Here is a 13,116-nt window from a genome sequence, read left to right on the forward strand (position 1 = left end):
CGCAAAACTCTTTTGTTAAAAATTATTTTTAATCCGTCTTCAAACAACGTAAACTTCACGAAGCCAATTTTTATTTAAATCATGTTTAAAAAAGTTTGGGAGTCTGGAAGCCGAGTTTTGGCCCGCCAAAGTTCGGTCCAAAATAAAATTTTTCTTCAAAATCACAAACCTCTATGTTTACCAATTTCACAATTCAATACCAACATGCCAAGCTCTTAAACAAGATCGAAACAACCCAAACTATATCTCAACACTCCTCATTCACTCCTTGACACACCAATACTCAATTTCATCAAGTTCAACCCAACAATTCATATTCAATACAACTTTTTATGAAATCATCAATGTATCATTATCATTCATCAAAATCATCATTTCATCAAGCATCAACCACATTCATATCAACACATATTACATTAACTAAAACCACTAGATATGCACCGAATACATAATTCAACTTATTCTACGTCGTCTAGCCTAAGTTTTCACGATACATTATATATTATCTACGAGAAACCAAAACCACACATTGGTCAATTCCTCCCTAAGTCAAAGAGACCTCATCAATTTAGCAAAATCTCAAGCCTCCACCGCTAAGATTTTAGCACCCAAGCTTAATTCAAACTTCCAACCTCCTCAAATGTGTTCCAAATTCACATATACACTACCTAATACATGTTATTATATCCATATACTCAAACTCATATAGTCAAAGAATTTACAAGGTACCTTGCTTATGCTCCAATTGAACAAAACCCGCTAATTTTCCGAAATTAATTTGATCCTAAAGCACCAAAACAACCATAAATCTCAATACCCATAATTCAATTTTCAAAAATTGGAAAGAAGAGAGGCTGAGAATAGATTTGAAATTTTCTTACCAAATTGGTTAGTGGACTTTGTAGAGCTCAATGCGGTTGACGCACAGTCGCAAATGGTGCGACAATCGGAGCTTGAAATTGGAAGTTAGGACAAATTGAATCTTTTAGTGAGGGTTTGGTGTTCTTGCCCTTGCCCCAAGTGTTTTAGCGTGTTTCCCTTTGATTTGGGAAAGAAGAAGAACTCATGCTCTTAAGTGTTGATCAGTTGGTTGGGCCTTAGGCCCAGTTTAGGTCCGATTCAATCAATTTGGCCTATTCGACCTAATTTTAGGTCAAAATCTTTAAAGTTAGTGTTGAAATTTGTATTTTTAATATTTCTACCTCCATTGGATTAATAAAATTTAATTTTCTAATTCTAATTAATTTATTGACTAATTATTCACTAATTATACGGAATTTACATACATTATATAAGGGATTAGAAAATTTCACTCTCCTGAAGTGGTTTTTCCTTGCGAAACGAAAAGCCAAACCTCGTATGTGGACAGAAAAATATAGAAATGTTAAATTTCATTTTAATTATAATAATTTAATTAATAAAAAAATAACTTGTATGTGTTATTTTTCTTTTTTTAATATAGTATTAATTGTATTAACTATAAAATAGTTATTTAATCTATTTTTTTAATAAATCAGGTATATATACTCAATATGGCCATAAATAATCTAGTAATACTTAAATCTACCAACAAAGTTTTATATGTTGGTATACTGTGAAGTAAGAAAATATCAAAATCAGCTCAAAATGAAGAACAAATTAATAGAGAATCCTAATGAAGAAAGTTTTGTAATAAACAATAAATAATTTAAACCTACTGAATAACAATTCAATGCTATCATTTGATACCTGCAAAATATATACATGAAACAACACTGTATCAATGTTTGTATATAAAATTATATGATTAACGTAATTATAAAATTGTTTGTCAAGAGAATAAAATTATACGAATTTTTATGATAATTTTAATATTCTCAAACTATTAATATACAATAAGAATTCATCTATTAGTTCTTATAATTTTTAAATTTTTTTAAGTGATAGTAATAAATTTTAATAAATAAATAGATTTAGTAAGACATTTTGTTATTACCTTCTTATTATAGGCTCTCAAAAACTTCTCTATATACCACATTCATCGTGTAGTAATTTCCAAATGTATTAACCCGTACCATGCACGTGATAAGATTAAAATTATAATTTTAAATTATTTTGTTAAGATTAATTTAAATTATAATAATTTGATTAATAAAAATATAACATGTTATGTATTATTTGTTTTTTCTTAAGCTAGTGTTAAATATACTAACTCTAAATAGTTATTAATTGGTTTTAGTAATCTACTTTCTTCAATAAATCAAACATATATACTCAATATGACCATAAATAACTTAATAATACTTAGACCCACCAACAAATTTTTATATGTTGTTTTACTGTCAAATAAGAATATATCAAAATTAGCTCAAAATAAATAATAAATTATTAGAGAATTCTAATGCACAAAATTCTCTAATAAACAATGAATAATTTAAATCTACTAAAAAATAACTCAACACTTTTTTTTATGCCTGCAAAATATATACCTAAAATAATATTATATCAATATTAGTATACAGTTTTACAATCATCGACCGTATTTACTATACATGACTCCTTCTTAAAAGTTATTCTATACACATGTGCAGTCGAAAGATAAATTACTGGACTTTATTTTAGTTTTATAAATTATTATAATTATGCATTATTCGTTAAATGCTAATTGTAATATTGTAATATAATTATAATAAAGATATTTTTCTAAAATAAATTTAGAAGAGAGAATAGTACTTTCATTTTGGAGGGAAAATGAATTCATGAAAAATTGACACCTCACTTTTATTAGTTGATAATGTATTAAATATTGATTTTATATAATTATAATAAAAATATTTTTCTAAATTAGTATAATCATACATTATTCGTTAAATGTTAATGGTAATATAATTATAATAAATATATTTTTTTAAAATAAATTTAGAAAAGAAAATAGTAATTTCATTTTAGAGAAAAATGAATTCATGAGAAATTAACACCTCGCTTTTATTAGCTGGAGAAAAAATCCAGTTTTAGTATATTTTGTCATTATTATAAATTTGTCTCTAATCATATATCCACTGTTTTCTTTTCTTTGTTTCAACATTTTGAATCTGGGTTTAACTTCTCGTAGTTCTCACTTCTCAATCATTCTATTAGATATAGTTGATAACTATTGAAATTCTTTGATTAATATAGGAGAAAAATATATTATTATATGATAGAATTAATATGAGTATATTTTATTATTAAATAAACAAAGTTAATATAAAATAAAATTATACATAAAAAAATAAAGAAAATAAAATTAAAATAGCAAAAGTGATAAAAAAATTATTTGTATAATTTTGTTTTGTCATTTTTATGTATAGAAAATTAGAAAATAGTAAATTTTTAACTAAATTAATTTATATTTGTTGTATTCAATTTAAATAAGTATTAAATTATCTTATTTTAATTTATTCCTTAAATTTATATATCATAAAAATTAAATCAAATAATTAATATACATAATTTTAAATTGTGTGATACTTAAATATCTATTCAAATCAATTAGTTGATATAATTAATTCATCATAATGAATTGACTTTAATGAGTTAAACAAAATAATACAGAAACATACTACGTTGATTCTATCATTAAAGGTAAAAATTTGATTTTTATATGATGGGATAAATAATATAATAGACGGCGAGAAAGAGAAAGATAAACATTTTATATCCTAAGTTGTTTCATTTGAATGTTGCAATGTGGGTATCACATTATTTTACTTATTCTACCCTATGGACCCTTTTGTAACTTTATTTCAGTATCAATATAATTTCACTATCTTTGAGTACTAAATTAAAATTCAAAATAAAACTAAAAAAAAAGTAAAGAGTATAAAATTATTGATTGAAAAACACTCTAAATAATAAAAAGCCAAATTAACTTTAATATTAAATTCTTAATATGATTTTAATTTTATATAATAGTTAAAAAATATATTAATAAAAGCAAATGGAAAAATAGCTTTAATTAATATTTGATAAAATATTCATTTAGAATAATTAAAAAATATAAAATTATGATATTATTAAAAATAATATATTTTTATGTTAAAAAAATTATATTTAAATAAAATATTTATAAAATATAAATTTTAGAGTAACATAGCTTTATAAACATTAATCATTAATCAATTATGGACTAACATAAAATTATAATATAATTTATTTATGAAAAAATAATCAATAATTAATATTAATAAATATAAAAATCATCCAAACACTTTAATTAAAAGTATGAATGGTTAATTATTATTTATTATTAATAATATTTTGTTCATAAAAAAACTAAAAATATAATTTTCAAATTTAGATTTTAGAAAAATAAACGTATAAGTAACAAATGATCTATTTTATCATGTATATTATAAATTAATGAATTAAACTAACTGATATAATGAATTATAATTAATTAATTGGTATAAATTATAATAAATTATATAATATTTAAAAAGAAAATAAAATGAATAAAAGAATAAAAAAATAGAAGAATAGAAGACTACAATAAAATAAATTGAATGTAAGTTTTTTTTTCTTTTTACAAATTTTATATCACATCTGCTTCAATAATAATAAATAAAAATACATCAACTTAATATCTAAGAAAAAAGGATGAGATAAAATCATAATACAATTATAAAATAAAAGTTTAAATTAAACCATAATATCATTGCACAACACAAATTAAAAGTAATTTCACACTACAATATACCACACAAATAGATAAATGACTTAAGCTTAATTATGGATTTTTTATTTATTTATGCAAACATGATAACACCATGGTCTATAAATGCTTAACGGATAACATATCATGTATTGCTCTAAATAATGAGCACGGGAGTTGAAGAGTGTGTGCTGATTTGTGTTCATGATAGTTGCTTTCTTGTGACGGCGCCTCATAGGAAGAAAAAGAATTGTTGTAAAAGCTACCCAATGAAAGAGTAATTGGTAAATGAATGATATTTTCTTCTAGCATATATGATCTTTTATAGTGATAAAATAAAAATAGAATGAATAAAATTTTGTATTTTTATATTAGAAATAGAATTTGATATTTATCCTAATAAAATTAAATAACTAATTAGTTATATTTAAATAAATAAAATGAATTAAATAAAAATATTTTTAAGAATTAATCAAATCAATTAGTCAATACAAATAATTAGTATAATTAATTTTATTTGATTTATTGAATTCAAAAAATAAATTAGAAAATAATTGATTGAATTAATTAGTTGATATAATTAATTTATTATAATTGATTGGATTTAATGAATTAAAAAAATAAATAGAAAAACATAAGAGACAGTAATTTTTTTTAACTAAATTAATATGTATTTATTGTATTTAATCAGTATAAGTAACAAATCATCTATGTTATTATATATCTTATTTAATATTGCATAGCACAGGTAATTATAAGTTATATTTTGATTTCTAATTATTTACGTACATAAATGATTAAAATATATAACATAAATATCGTAATTATTATAATTTTATGATATAATTATAATTAAGATATTTTATCATAATTAAATATTAATTTAATATAATTATAATGAAAATACTTTTTCAAAATAATATAATTTACTATTATTCATCCACTAATTATTTGGCAATAAACCTTAATATGATTTTTTACATCTCCGATATGAGAAATAACTACTTAGATATACCAAATAATATGTAACATATTACTACCTGTATAAGTTAAGGCACAAACACAGAATTTAATTAAGGTGATTGAAACTTTCACCAAACAGAATATGACCTCAATAGAATAAAAAAAAGTACTCAATTTTGTATTAATTAGCTAATCGAAGAAGTAACATACTCATTCATTATTCATGTTTCATTATATTTTTTAAATAATATATAGAAAACATATATCTTGTATATAAAAATGTGACTATTAGTAATTTTATTAATAAACCTTTTTTAAAACTATTACTAATTTCAATTTTAATAGAAAATCTGAGGAAATAATTTTGCTTGCCATAAATAATATACTAAAACTGTTAGTATATTATCTTCTATATGGTTAATTGAATTTATCAATGATTTTTTTGTGTAAATCGTTATTGTCCAGTTTTTAATAACTACTTAATATACAAAATTTGAAATTGGAAATTGTTATTACTAATTCAATTAACTGGTTAATTGAGTAATAATTGTCAAATTATTAAGGTTCAAAATTATTGATTTACCCAATAGATTTCCATATATTATTTATATTTCAAGTAATAAATTGAAATTATATTATTTACCCAGTTAATAATATTATTATTAATAATTATTTTTTGCATTGATTTTTAAATCAATTATTAAATAATTATTTTTGTTAAGATAATTATTTATAAATTATTTCAAATTATATTTTGTTAAGATATAATTATTTAGATTATTACTCATGGCACGGGTATAATTTCATTTTATATCAATTAATTAATTATAATTATATGACACGGGTGTAATTTTAATTTTATCTACCGATTATTGGCAAATAAATTTTATTCCAATTATAAATAAAATCTGTTTTTATTGGCAAATAAATTGTCTTTAGGTCAATGATTTAATATATGTGTATGTTCATTTTTTGTCGAATATAATAAAAATACAAATAAAGAAATAAAGGATAAAAATAAACTTAATAATATCTTATACTACTTCATTTTATTAAATTATTTAAAAATAGGAAATCCACACAAAATAATCGTAATATATAAATTGAGGCAATAATTTAAAATTCTATAATTATAATTTAATCAAATACTAATAATAAAACCAAATTACCTAAACAATATTGAACCTATTCTAGTCCTTAGTCACATATAGTATAGAATCATTTTTGTAACGACAACCAACTGAAATAACATCGTAAGTTTCAATATTTAGAATTCATGTAAAATCAGACCATCCTCTTGTTAGATAAGTTTCATCATCCGCTATCCATGCAATGCAGCAATGTATAGAATTGTCACACCGAGAAACCAAACTAACTCTTATTCCCCTCAATGGCATTGCATGCATGCAAAAGAAAGCTGGTAATTTCTGAAAAAAATCAAAATATGTTAAAAAATTATTCTAATAATGAACGGCCTAAACTAAGAAAATTTAAATATATTACCGATCGTTGAAATTGCATATCTGAATTTGTCACGAATTTAGCAAAACGGAACTGAAACTGAGGGAATTCAATTTCATTATGTGCTCCACTTCGAAGATTTTTGGGCAGACGTAAAAAGTATGGAGGGGATGGAACTTGAACTTGCCCTATAAAGTTCCGTGGATGCAATTACTCAATCAACAATCGAGCTTCTCCTAAGAAATCTAACTTTAACCACATTCCATTGGGTTGGTTATAATAGGTGAGTAGATCAAACTATCCTTCGGTAAAGTAGAGACTATTGCCTCTTCTTTGAACGCTTACATCCATGTAGTTAGAACCCGAATCAGTGAAGACAACTCAATGAGGTATTTCATGGATGTGATGCATTGTAAATGATTATGGCAAAAGACAATCGAACTAGAGCATTAGACGATAAGAATAACGCATTAGACGATAAGAATAACTTAGAGTAACAACAAATAAAAAAATTATCAAAAGAATAATATAATAGAATGAGTATATGAAAAATATTATAAAAAATTATAAATTGTACCTTAAAAGGATCAACTTCAATAAAAAACGAAGAATACATTCTTATTATATGAAGTAGTAAAAAAAATACTAAATATAAAATTATGAATTGACTCTCAAATTTAGATTCATGTACCACAAAAAAACACTATCTATAGACTTTAGTAAAACAAAAATAAATATGTAAATTACCTATTATTAAAGTAATTTTTTAATAATGCATTAAATTTTGATTTGATACAATTATAATAAAGATATGTTTCTAAATTAGTATAATTATATATTATTCATTAAATATTAATTACAATATAATTATATTAAAGATATTTTTTATAAAATAATTTAGAAAAATTATTTGATATACATGAATTGGGTAACAAAGATTTATTATTATTATTACTATTATTGATATTATTATTATCATTAAAATTATTAAAAGTATTTTTAATTGATAATTGATAAGTAGTTTAATAGTGCATTAAATATTGATTTGATATAATTATAATGAAGATATGTTGTTAAATTAGTATAATTATATATTATTCATTTAGTATTAATTATAATATAATTACAATAAAATAATTTAGAATAGAAAAAAAAATTATTCATTTTGGAGGAAAAACGGAAGTATAAGAGATCGACACGTCACCTTTAATAGTTAGGGAAAAACCCAGATTTAATATATTAAGTAGATAATAACTTAATAACAGTGCTAAGAGAGTTAATAAACAACCAGCATTTAGAAAGGAATGAACAACAAAAATAAAATTTGTGAGTCACTTGGAAAGGAATGATATTTGTTGGTTGAATAATAGCTAAAAGAAAAGTCTGAATGACCAATAACTTTAATTAAATTTAGTCGTCATTTAGCCAACAAGTATCATTCCTTTCCAAATGATTCACAAACTTTATTTTTATTATGAGTAATGCTAGGGAACTAAAAGGGTATTAGCAAAAAATCAGTCAAATATTTTTGGGTGAATCTAAAATCTCTACAAGTTAATATATATAGATATTTCTTTTGCTAAGTATCAGAATATTTTTTTTATACTAAATAGAAGTTCTTTTATATATTTTTTGAATTTTTTTTGTATTACAAATGTGAATGTCTTTATTTATTTAAAAATTTTATAATTTTTTTTAAATTTTATAGATATTTAATTATTTTTGCTAAAATATAACTCGATATTTTTTTTATTAATATTAGGATGTGTTTTTTTTTAATATTAAATGAATATTTTTTTTACATTTCTGTAATTATGTAATTTATATTCTCTTTAATTATCAAAACGACACCTAATATCCCAAAATTAAAGCAACATAGTTGACGTTCTAATCACAAAAACCATGGCTGCTGCATCAGCAATACCAACTCACATGAAAGCTTGGGCCTATTCTGACCATGCAAATCAAACGTTGTTCTGAAATTCTACCCTAGTATTCCTGTTCCTGAACTCAAAGCAGATCAGATACTAATCAAGGTCGTTGCTGCAGCCATAAATCCCATGGATTATTATAAGATTGCAGGGAGTTACAACGATTCGGACGCTCCTTTTCCGGTAAGATCAGACTTTTCTTCTCCTCCTAGTTGTTTTAATTTTGTTGTTTGTTGACAATGACGAATTTAATGAGCCAGATGTTGGTGATAGAAAATGAGTGAGTGCAGTAAGGAGGTAAAGAAGGCCTAACGGTGAAAGAGAGATTTGTAATTGTTGGAGGTAGGTAGGTTAATATGAGAGAAGAAGAAATTTTTTATAGATTTTAATTAGGTTTATTTAATCAATTTTAAATTTTAAATTTAAAAAATTTAAAATTAATTATTAATATAAATTAATATAATTTTGTTTAATTTTTGACTGATAATCTTTTGATTCGATATACTTTTCTTTTTATTATTCATTCCTTCCCAAATATTCGATGTTGGCCCACTAACACTATTATTTTGGTAATAAACAAAGGATTTAATAAACACGTATTTGGACATAAGTTAAAATTACTAGTAATACTTTTTTTAAGTATTTACTTTAACGAATATATAATAAATACATTAAAAATTTAAACTTTGTGCATCTATTTTTATGAAGACTTTTTTAATTAATAATTATATCGTATGTCATGTTAACTAAATCCATAAACAATTAATAAGATAAATTTATGTTTAATTATTTTGTTGGTCTTTATAATTTTATTAAATTTTTCATTAGATCTTTATACTTTTTTTTTCAATTGAGTTCCTACATTATTTTTAATTTTATAATTACGTCCTTTTCATGTTAAAAATGTTAAAATTAACATAATATTTTTATCAAAATACATGTGGTCAAAGATTTAATTAAGTTTTTAATTATAAATACTTTCAATTTGCAAAAAAATATTAAGTTAACTCTAATATTTTTTATACTAGGAAGGACTTAATTACAAAATTAAAGCAATATAGAGATCTAATTGAAAAGAAAAAAATATAGAGACCTAATTAAAAATTTGGTGAAACTATAAGGACCAACAGAATAATTAAACCATAAATTTATTAAGAAAATAATTATTGCACATTTAGATTGGTGTTTGATTTATAAAGTCATTAAATTTAAAAATAACAAACATGAAAATATTAAAAATAAGTTTAGCTAATATATGGATTAAAAGTATATGATAAGACTATTATTAATAAAAAATTTTAAATATTTTTTAATAAATACAAAAAAAGCATTGAAAATTTCAAATGTTTTATATTTTTAATTAAAAAAATTAATTTATAATTTTAACATGTATTCTTAAAATACAAATTAGTTAAATTCATTAAAAATATAAAAAAACTGCATTTAAATATATAATAATTGTAAATTAGGAGAACAAAGGCAAAATAAAATTGAGATTAATTAATATTATTCTATCATTAATTATGCTGTAAAATAATTATAAAAAATAATTCACCTAATTTTTAAAAAAAATAATTTTTAGACATTATTAATATAAAATAATTTTATACATATATTTAATTAAATAATAAAATAAAAAATAATTATTTTTTATATTAATATATAAATAATTTAAAATTTAAGATGTATAATCATCTAAAAAATTAAATATACTTGTAAACTATTATTTTGATATTAATGTTATGTAAATTAAACGAAATAAGCCGAGTTTTGCTTTAATTTGTACGTACCTCGTTTACAAACAAGATATTTAGAATTTAAAAAAATATACATATCTCATTTATAGTGATATGTGTATTATTATAAAAAAAACCATTACAATAATCTAAAATTTAATATTTAAAAGAATACATATAAATTTTATTTAAATTTATTTTTAAATTTGTAATCAGTACAAAAAATATGTGTATTTAAATTTTTAATATTTAGAAGAATACATAAAAATTTTATTTAAATTTATTTAAATATCAAATTTTTTAATTTAATAACTTCTTCCATCACTTATTTAAATTTCTCATTTTTTTTAATTCCTATAAATTAGATTTAAAATCGTCCATTATTCTGTTTTAAGTAAGGTAAAAATTTAAATGTAATCAAATTTATATAAAGTTGATAGTTAAGAACCGTTAAATAATTTAATTAATTTAACTAAATTTTTATTTAACGTTCTTAATTATCAATTTAATTGACTGCAAATTTCCACCTTAAAGTAATTGTACGTGTACACTACAAAATTAAAATATTGGATTAATACAGAGACTCCCGCTTCACGCTTCTAGAGAAATATCATTTCAAATGAATATGGAAATATGTTGTTTCAAATTCTCTTTAAAAAATAGTGGGTCGTTTTAAATTTAATTAAATAATAAAAATAAATTTAAAAAAATAGTAGAGTTTAAAAATTTGAATGAATTATGAGAAAGGAAGATTGGTTGCTTAAATAATATAATAGAAAAGAGAGGGCTAGTTGATACAATTAGTGAAAACGTAAAACATGAAAAATTGGAAAACATTTGGAAGATGATTTTGACGCCAACAAAACAAACAAAGTATTTGAATTTTTTTTCAAATTTAACGATGCAATTATAATATTTGTTAATATTCTATTCGATCTAAATAGTAATAAAATATATTAATTTTTTTTAAATTAATCTAAATTAAATTATTAATATTTTAATAATTATAGACACATATTTCGTTTATAATGTAAGCGAGTTAATTATGAATATATCTCGTTTATATGGTAAACGATATGTGGAATACGTTAATTCACACATATCACATGTCTTATCTCGTTTATAGTATATTTTATTAATTTATTTACACAGTAAACGAGATAAATAATATAATACAAAACGTAAGTTATTTCCAAATTACATATATTGATAAATAAAATATTTAAAATATTTATTTTAAAAAAATCCTCCAAATTAAATTCCAGAGAAAAAGAAAAAGATAAAAAATTCATCTTACAAATATTCCCGTCATATATGTACTCAACGTTCTGAAAATAGATTTGAATCGTTCGATCGAACCGGTTGAACTGTGAACCGATGAAATTTGTGATTTGGTTAGAAACTATAACTACCAAAATTGAAAACTATTGTTGAATTGTTGAATCGGTCGAAAGCCAGTCAATCGAACCGAATTGGAACCCGTCTGGTTTTTAGAAATTCCCTCAAAAGGTGCCATTTTGTTTCAAACTTAAAAAAAAACCCTAACCAAATTGCAGCACCGTTGCGACCTCACTCACTCACTCAGTCCTCGTTCCAGCCCCTTCCTGATTCAGAAAGTAACCTCAAACGGCAACCCTAGCCTCCACTTACTCACTCACCCTTCTTAACCAGTTAACCCTAAAGGCCTCCCTGGTCCCGCAATTCATCAACACTCGTTAGACAGCCACCACTAGCTGCAGTAAGTAGCAGCTCCTACCATTGTCGAACTCCTCTCCTCCGCCAGAGCTTGCTGTCGCTGCCGGATTTGTAACTGATAGAGGGTGCCGTCGCTGAACGTCTCTGCCACTCACCCTCTTCTCCTCGCGGTGGAATCTCTGCTCAGAGCTCTTCTCATTGCCGTCGCAAACTGCTCCTGCTCGGCTGTAACAAGCTTTGTTCCCGGCATCTCTCTCTTCAAGCTCTCTCTCTATATCTACGAGGTCACTGCCAGCACCGCGTTATTCCGAGCTCACTCTGTCACCGCCGTTCCTCCCTCGACGTCTCACCAGTAGCCTATTTCTTCAGTTTCGTCTTTATTTTCTAGTTAATTTTTAAGATTCTGAGTTGGGTTTGTATTTTGAAATTGTGATTCTGAAGTTTTGTTGTTGTGATTCTGAAGTTATTGTTGGCATGAAGTTTTTTAGTTGTTGCAGTTGATTCTGTTGTTGCCGAATTTGTGTTGCTGCTTCATTGTAGTTACTAATTTGCAATCATATAATTTCCATAGTTCTGAAAATCGAATTGGGACCAGCCAATTGGACCGGTTCAACTGTGAACCGGCAATACAAATGGTTTGGTTCTTTGCTCAAAATCG

Source organism: Arachis hypogaea, chromosome 1 (assembly GCF_003086295.3).
Source record: "Arachis hypogaea cultivar Tifrunner chromosome 1, arahy.Tifrunner.gnm2.J5K5, whole genome shotgun sequence".
Classification (NCBI taxonomy): Eukaryota; Viridiplantae; Streptophyta; class Magnoliopsida; order Fabales; family Fabaceae; genus Arachis; species Arachis hypogaea.